We start from the raw sequence: 8,190 nt of genomic DNA, 5'->3' as shown, positions 1-8,190 counted from the left end.
AAAAGTGCACCTGAGGTCCCAGTTTCTCACTAAACACAGAGCTTTGCAGATAGGCTGCAGCTAGCCCAGTGTGTTGCAAAATCATGCAAAAGCATTCCAAACTCTTACAGTCTGATTACTTCTTGCACAACTTCCTCCTCAGAGCTGAGGTGCCCCTGCAATTCCATAGAATCACCAAAAGACACAAAGTGGTTGATATCTTGAAACAAGTGTGGGCAACAGCCCCATGCGTTGGCATGTAGGCAGTGTGAATCACACAGCGCAGTACTGGCTGAGCACTGTGGGACTGCATTCCCAGCAGGGTGCTTGCAGGCCCCATGCAGCTCCGTGCAGTGCACAGCCTGCAGCTCAGCAGCTCTGGCCAGCAGGCATGGCAGGGAGAGTGGCAGCAGCACTGTTCTGCTGCTGCACAGGTCAAGGCTGAGGTGTTCAGGGCTCAGGAAAGAGCTCATCTGGCATTTACCAGGGAACCCTGTGTATGGCTGTGTGCTCTGAGAAGGTTATCCTTTGTTCTAACTTTGCACATGGTTCATAATTAACGTCAGACAACATTAGTACCACTTGCAGTCACTTTTCTCTCCAGGACAAGCTGTCCCCCTCAGCTCTCTGCATTGCAAAATCTGAGTTCAGGCCTCCTGGCTCCATCCCTTCAGCAGCTCCTGCTGCCCTCTGCAGCCCTTGCCCAACATCTGCCAGCAGTGAGGGATTGGGGCACAAATCATGCTCTTCCCACACCACTGTCTGTGCAGCCTGGCAGATATCTGCAGTGCATTGGAGGTTGCACTCACACTGGCTTCCAGCCCGGCTGGGAGGGCAGCAGCGTGGCCTCGCTCTCGGAGGCCAGCAAGAGTCAAAGTCACAAGAAGGAAAAAGAAGCAAGTCAGATGTGATGCTGTGTGGGGCTGGTGGATAACTGCTCCTCTCCAAAGGATTTCTTTCCCTCTCAGCTTGGTCCCTGGCTTTTCTCTGCAGCCGGAGGTTTGCAAATGCTGTTGTTCAGTCTCGGCAGGCAGAGGTTGGCCTCTGGACAACGCTGGGCTCCCTGCTGCCGCCTGAGCCTTCCCGATGCTTCACTCCAGCTGGTGTTTTGCATGAAGGTGCAGTGAGGGCCCTGTAAAGGTAATGCTCGGTTTGCTGACTGATTTTGCATGAAGGTGTTATGTTATCCATACAGGAGATTCCAAACTTGGAGAGGACTTCTGTTCCAGGGGAAGCATTAAAGGTGCTAAGACTTGCAAATACTGGGAAATACTTATTCTTCTTCCTGGGGTTCATACATTTTGTGCTATTTCCCATTCTCACAGCAGTGGGTGATGATGGGATGTCTCTCATACAGTTTGCTCTGCTTACAAAATTTGTGCACATTCAGGCTTTGTGAGAAGCTTACACACCTGCACCTTTCAAGAAGCAGCTTTCATTTTTGGTTTCATATAAGCAAAGGCAGGACCCTGACTGTCACCTCACTCACTTTAGTTCCATCTTTCACATTTTCTGCAATAGCTCTGCAAGATACGCACTTTAACCAGAACTTGAAAATTAAGTTATGTGCTAGATGCCTGGAAATGTTGGTTAGAGAGAGCGAACTTCCCTTCTTCAAATGTTTGTCCCTCTTCTGATACCTTATTTTAAAATAGCTGACCTGGAAAGTGGTAATAGACCTCCTCCATCAACTCATTTTTGAGGCAGTATTTCAAATGTGTGGATAAAACTTAGACATGCATCTAAAAACCTGTCTAAGGGGAAGCATATAGTAGAATGGAAGCATTAGTAAATAGTCTTGTTATTCAGTACAGAAGGAAAATCCTTCAGAGAGCACTTCCTGACTGCGCCTCGCTGCCCTTGTCAGTGCCAGGAGCAGGTTATTGCTGCAGGCTGCATGACTGTTTCTTGGGTGAATGGGAGATTTGCCCTGCACTTCCTTGTGCATACAGTGATCACACACAGCTGGGTGCCTTGTGGTTATTAGCAAGTGAGATGCTTTTTTAGGGATGTGACATTAAAAGTCTGAATAATGTTTGTTTCTTGATTTGCTGTTTAAATGCATAGCTTTCTGAGATGCCCTCTGTACTCCTTTAGCATGTAGTATTAAAAGGAGCTCAGCAACAGTACATTCAAAGTGTGGAGCATAGTTTCCAGGATTTACAGCTGCCTCATTCCCGTGGGATTTATTCCCGATGGCTACTAATGGGTGTATGGGTGACCTGAGTGACATTGTAACACGAGGCTTTCCACCAGGCACTTGCAGGCATTTCTCACTTCCTAACAGGGGATAAAACATACCTACAGCGAGCACAGCTGCAAATCCAGAAGGTAAGAACATGTGGATGGGAGGGAAAGGACAAGCATTAAAGAGGAAATAGGGGAAAAGGTGTGCACAGACAGGCAAAGAGAGAGATTGGGGCTGGTAGCACTTGAAAGCTTTCAGATTCTCAGCCTGTCAGTATTCCTTCAACAATGTGAGGCTAAACATATATGCTGGGATTACTTTAGTCTTGATAGATGGATAGTCGGAAGTAAGAAAACTCCACTGTACATCATTTTACCAACTTTACACAAGTTGGCAGATTTCAGGTTGGTCTGGGGCAGGGATGTCCAGGGCCGATCACATAGCAGAGGAGCCAGTAGTGAAAACATCTCACAAACTTGTTTCTTGTGCACTGCCTGGCCAGAGCCACAGGAGAAGCAGGTTCTGCTGGCAGCCCTGTTCCGGAGCTTCACCCATCATGTCACCCTGTACTGACTGCCAGCAGTGCTAAAAAAAGTACAGTGAAAAAGAGCAAAGGAAGCAGGACGCTGCTCCATTGCTACTCCTTATCATGGTGCTAAGAGGGCTGAGCAGATAGTGCGGGTGTCCTGCTAAATGTGACATGGCAGCCAAGCAGAGCAACAGCCCAGCGAGCAGATAATCACAGAGCCAGCAAGGCTTGCTTCCTAAGTGCCTGCGTGTGCTCCGCCATGGCCAACAGAGTGGAATTTTCCAGCTGGTTAGTCAGACTGCGCGTGCCACGCTCCCAGCTCCCCATCGTGGCCGCTTGCTGATGCCCGTTTAGCTTCAGGCTACAAACTGTGAGATTTCTCAGGGGCTTCTCCTAGGTCAGGAACAATCACTGGAAAAGTAGATCAGAGAGCTCACAGAGGAGGTGGCCTGATAAGCTGCGAACGTGCCTTCCCTCTAGCTCAGTTTCTGTAATGAGCTGTGAGACAGTTTGTGTGGCTCTGTTGACAGCATGCAGCCAGCACCACTCCAAGATTCTCCATGCTGCTGTTTGGGCTTCGTGTGCTTGCCTGAGCTAAGTCTAACGGTCTCCTGGCCACTGCCTCACTCATCTGCTTTAAAGTCTGCAACAGAGAGGAAGAAAGCTGAGAACTCAGCGAGGATGCTGGGTTAAGGAAGGAGGCATCTCATATAGTGTGATCGCTCCCTTGTTGCCATGCTGCAGGCTGGCAGGTGCGTCCTGCCCACGGCACCCTGAGTGCACACAGAGGCCTCCTGAATCACGACCCAGCACTGCATGTACAGCTGGGTTCTTCCTGGATGTTTAAGGAGACACAGGCTCCAAAGCCCTGCAGCAGGCCCCAGACCCACACAGCAGGCCCCAAACCCACATGGCAGGCCCCAAACCCACACAGCAGGCCCCAAACCCACATGGCAGGCCCCAGACTCACACAGCAGGCCCCAGACCTACACGGCAGGCCCCAGACCCACATGGCAGGCCCCAAACCCACACGGCAGGCCTCGAGCCCACATGGTTGGCAGGCACTAAACCCATGTGGCAGGCCCCAAGCCTTCTGTAGCTCTGCGTGGGGCAAAATTTTCACTGGAACACAAGTTCTGGAGATCTCTGTGAAGGGAAGACTGTGCTTGCACCTGGAATTCTTCAAAGTATTGGCCTTTAGAGCAACATTCTACACCAAGGCAAAAATGTCTTTTTGTCAACATTAGGAGTCAAAGAAACATGACAGAAGGATGAAAAAAAGGGAAAAAAGTCTCTGAAGAAGAACATGATTTTCCTAGAAAGAATTGGTGAGAACAAATTATGAAGTCTGTCAGGAGTGGCTACAAGCAGCTGGTTTTAGAGGATTCTGCAATTCAGTGAAGGAAAACCAAGGCTGTGGACTTCCTACACAGCTGTTTTCTCTGAGAAATCCCGTGATATTGAATTATTCTCCTTTAAGAAAGTTAGCTGGTAAATAATTGGATAGATCTCTAAGAAAAAGCAAATTGCAAAATCAGACCCCAGAAGTCCATAAAAGTAGCACATGGGTTTGGGAATAGAAGACAGGGAACCCATTAATATGTGTTAAGGGAAGCAATTGTTTGAGGCAGGGATCTGGAAGAAACCTGGAGCTGCTAACTGTCCTGTCTACTGCAGGACCATCCACACTGATTAAGCTTTTATATCTCAGATCTCAAGTGCATTTTAGTCTGTGCTTGCAAGTGCTGTATGCACAGGTGTTTCCATGTCCACATTAACTAAGGTATGCTTGTATACTAACAGCCCCTTGGTGTGTTAGTATTAAGTTCTGCTCAGCTTATCTACAGCAGCAGCTGGCTGCTTCTTCCAAATTATTACATACATTCCAGGGTCAGGTAGACCCACGCTTATATAATTTGCCTGGAATTGTGGTGAATTCATCACCACCAGGAAAGAGTAATGCAGGTTCAGAAATATTTCTAAATAGTATATTCTACTTAAAAGAAAATTAATTAACACAGGGCTATTCCTGTCCTAAAAAAGGAGGTCAGACTAAATGATCACAAATGGTCCCTTTTGTCCTTGTAATACACACATACACAGAGTTGGGAACTGATGGAGAAGAGCCTAATGCCAGTGGTAATGCCATGTGGAGAATACCAGAGAAAATGGGCCGAGTTAAATTTGGACAAATATATCATCAGAGCAGCAGAAGTATTGCCACCCTGTTTTCCCAGCTCAGAGAAGGCAGACTTAACCTGTGGTAGCACTGGACCAAGCCACATGAAATATTAGTAAGGTTTTTTGACATTCTCCAGTTTGTACAGCTCAGTCATGTAGGATGTAATGTAATGTTGATGGAAAGCCATGTAAACCATTCCCCTGATGTAATGAAGTTGAGGCATTTCAGGATGTTAATACGGAGCATGGTATAGGAGAGTATGCGGCTGTGCTGCTTCACAGTGTCTCATCCTCAGAAACAAACCACACACAGAAGTAACAGTTGTACCCACTACGTTCTCTGGACTGCAATTCCTGCCAAGAAATATTGCTCACTGTTTTTGCATCGCTTGGCTGCACAACAGTTGCAGTCAGACAGTATGGTGTATGCTGCATGCAGCTCGGCAGCTTCCTCTCAGCCCAACAGCTGTTCAGTTTTGGTCTTCCTATTTTGTGGCTGTCCTATGGGATGCTATTCTCCATATTAATTAAATCTTCCCCTCCGTGACTTCCCAGGTGCCAGGGACCCACTCACACCCCTCAAGCCAGAGACCATCCCAGAGCAGTTGCTGCCAACCCAATACCCATTTCCTTAGAGCCCAACTCTTATTTGAAAATTGGGTGAGATTCTCCTCTTCCAAGCTGCTCCTGGCTGCCCCATCAGCACCCAGCTGCGTGGGCAGGGAGGCTGAGGAGCTGGGGAGGGAGAGCAGCTTCTTCAAGCCATCCTGACAACAAATGCAAGCTCTGTGCTAATGTACAATGAGGCAGCTGATATCTGTTGGCAAACAGGATGTGACCAGAAAGCATGAGAGCTGGAGAAGCTGTGCAGCATGAAGTACAGCCAGACATGGTCTGCAGAGGTAGGGTGGTGGAAGGACGGAAGTGTAAGTGCAATCTGCTTATGGAAGAGAAGAAATAGAGAAAACAATTTTCAATAAGCAATGCCACGTGCACATTAGAACCGTGTCTGCACTGCACAAAGCACATTCCCAATTAATGGGCAAGACATTGAGTAGAGTAGGATTCAGTGTAAAAACACAGTAAGCAAAGTGAAACAAAGATCCTTAGGAAGAACTTGTTTATGACATGAAACCTGAATAAATCTTTCAAATACGTAAGGCAGAACTGCTAGACAATTTGTATTGCTGGGAGGAAAGCAAAGGGCTGAAAGGAAGAGTCAGAGGTGAGTTTGGGCAGAGAAGGGAATTTAAATGACTTCTTGCATCTATTCCCCCCTATCGGTGGGGCTTTGGGTGAGATTTTCATGAGAGCTGCCATTTCTACCAACAAGGTAAAAATCTAATAGTGAAGCAATGATACAGGTCAAGTGGGAGCAGATTTGCATGGGTCTGATCCCCAACAAAACAGTTCTTTACTTTTCTGCATTTCGTGTGTTGCAAGAGTTTAAATTTTGGCTTTTTGTTTCAAAATAGGGCAAAAATAAATGTCGAAATATTGGCTTTTCCCATAGGAAGGAAATGCCATTATTTGAGCAGCTCTGCTGAACGCAAAGGAGATTCATTTGCAGAAACTCTGCTAACTTGGAATGAAGGTCATGGCTGCATAATTGGACTCTGCTCCCTGGGCCAAGTGAGCAGCACAAGATATAAAATTAATCCCAACCCCCAAATTAAGGTTACTGTAACAAGGAGAATCAGACCACAGAATTGCAAAATCCAGCAGAGGAAGATTTGAGGGATTGCTTAACATATCAGAAAATCACATCTTTCCCCATGGCAATTAGCAAGGGGAATATCAGCACCTGGGTTTTTGCACTTGAGATTCATGGCAGCATGCTTCCTAGTGTGTTCTGCTCAGCAGCTGGGAGAAACTGAGTGCTGTCAGAAGGCTGAAGATAAATGCTGACTGGGAGGTAGTGAACCTGTGGGCATAGCTTTCTGCTGGATGCTTTCCAACCCAGCGCTGCAGCTGTTCCACTGGGCCTGAATATCTCCCTGTTAGACAACCAGAAGCCCCTGTGCAGACTTTACTTCAAGAGTCCTTTGCCCAGATCCTCACTCTTTTAGGACTGAGGTCTCTTCAAGCTGAGCAGAGGCACAGGCTGAGGACATGCATCAAGAGGGTGCAAAACAAGCTGCCCTGCACCTATGGGACATTTTTAGTCTACTTATGAGATAAGCACAAATCTTTCTGAAAGGCCCTTTGTGAAGGAACTCAAAGGGAGCTGATTTGGGAAAGCAGCTCCGTGCAGCGTCAGGCCGGTGCATTTGTCCTGTTTGATAACTTGAAGGTGCCTGGGAGTTGCCACAGGTAAAAGTCGATATGAAATGTGGATGAAGCTGGTGAAAGAGAAGTTCTAAGGCACTCAGCATCGTGTGTTCGTGGCTAAAGAAAGCACAGTAATATTAAATGGGGTCTAAGGAACTGGGTAGGAATTAGCACAGATTCTATGAGCCAAGCTGAGCTGCAGGCAGGGAAGGTGGAAACAGACAATTAACCACCATTAATCAACCATTTTGTGCAACTGCTGAGCTGGCCAAGTGCAGGGCAGCTCTGCCCCTCTCTGGGTAGTGCCAGAAATGCACTGTGCATGTGAGGAGACTTTTGTGACTGCAGCCAATCACCCAGACCTGCAGCGGGCAGCTAACAGCAAGATAGGTGCAATCCTATAGGGACAGCTGCTGGCTGGAGGTGGCTGAGCCACCTCCTCAACCCTCTGCCGCCACAAAACCAGCGGCATTTTGGAAAAAAATCAACTCACATTCCAATACATGCTTTGTTGAAAGGGTGAGTGACACTTTGCAGTGCACGGGGCTTGGGTTTCCAGTCCAGCTGATGCTCACATGAGCTGAGACCTCATCGAACTTGTGCAGCCTTTGGTAGGAAAACCTGTGCCTGTTTCCTCCATTTACGAATGAGCCACTGAGTCATGTGCAGCAATTTGCCTGGTGCAGGCGTTGTGCCCTTGTCTCCTGATGCAGCAATGGCCTGTATCTGTGCTGATTTGGCAGATGGAGGAAGGGATAGAACTAGTCAGGCCTGCAGGCTCCAAATGGCCCATCCAGCAAAGCCCCATGGGGTCACCCTGCGAGCGAATGTCTGCCTGCTGCTGCAGGAAAGCCCATGTGTGCTGGGAGCTGTGACCTGAGGCTGAGGAGGGCTCTTCCCTTCCCAATGAATCTGACGAGGACGGAGGGCTCAGGGGCATTTCAGCTCCATGAGCTGACACTGAGGCTTTGATCTGCCCCTTGCTGGAGAAGTCAGGCTATGGAGCAAGTTCTGGCTGCAGACACAGTGCATTGCTGCTGGT

At 47.9% G+C, this 8,190-nt stretch overlaps 1 protein-coding gene across 8 annotated transcripts in view; it reads left to right on the top strand.

Annotated features, from left to right (window-relative positions):
• The first annotated feature begins 719 nt into the window (after positions 1-719).
• The window catches only part of SLC1A6 (solute carrier family 1 member 6), a 28,511-nt gene continuing 21,040 nt past the window's right edge, over positions 720-8,190 (top strand). For 3 of the 8 annotated variants that reach the window (XR_014880141.1, XR_014880140.1, XM_085211696.1), the window contains exon 1: positions 724-1,119. The gene's annotated coding sequence lies outside the window, so the exon portion shown is untranslated. Of the gene's footprint in view, positions 1,120-2,215; positions 2,311-8,190 lie in introns of those variants that run through there. The other 5 variants (XM_085211697.1, XM_019609978.3, XM_010724759.4 and 2 more) reach the window with 5 other exon arrangements.

This window comes from Meleagris gallopavo, chromosome 30 (assembly GCF_905368555.1).
Source record: "Meleagris gallopavo chromosome 30, MGAL_WU_HG_1.1, whole genome shotgun sequence".
In the NCBI taxonomy this organism is placed as follows: Eukaryota; Metazoa; Chordata; class Aves; order Galliformes; family Phasianidae; genus Meleagris; species Meleagris gallopavo.
The sequence above is the reverse complement of the archived record's forward strand: the minus strand, read 5'-3'. Positions and strand labels throughout refer to the sequence as shown.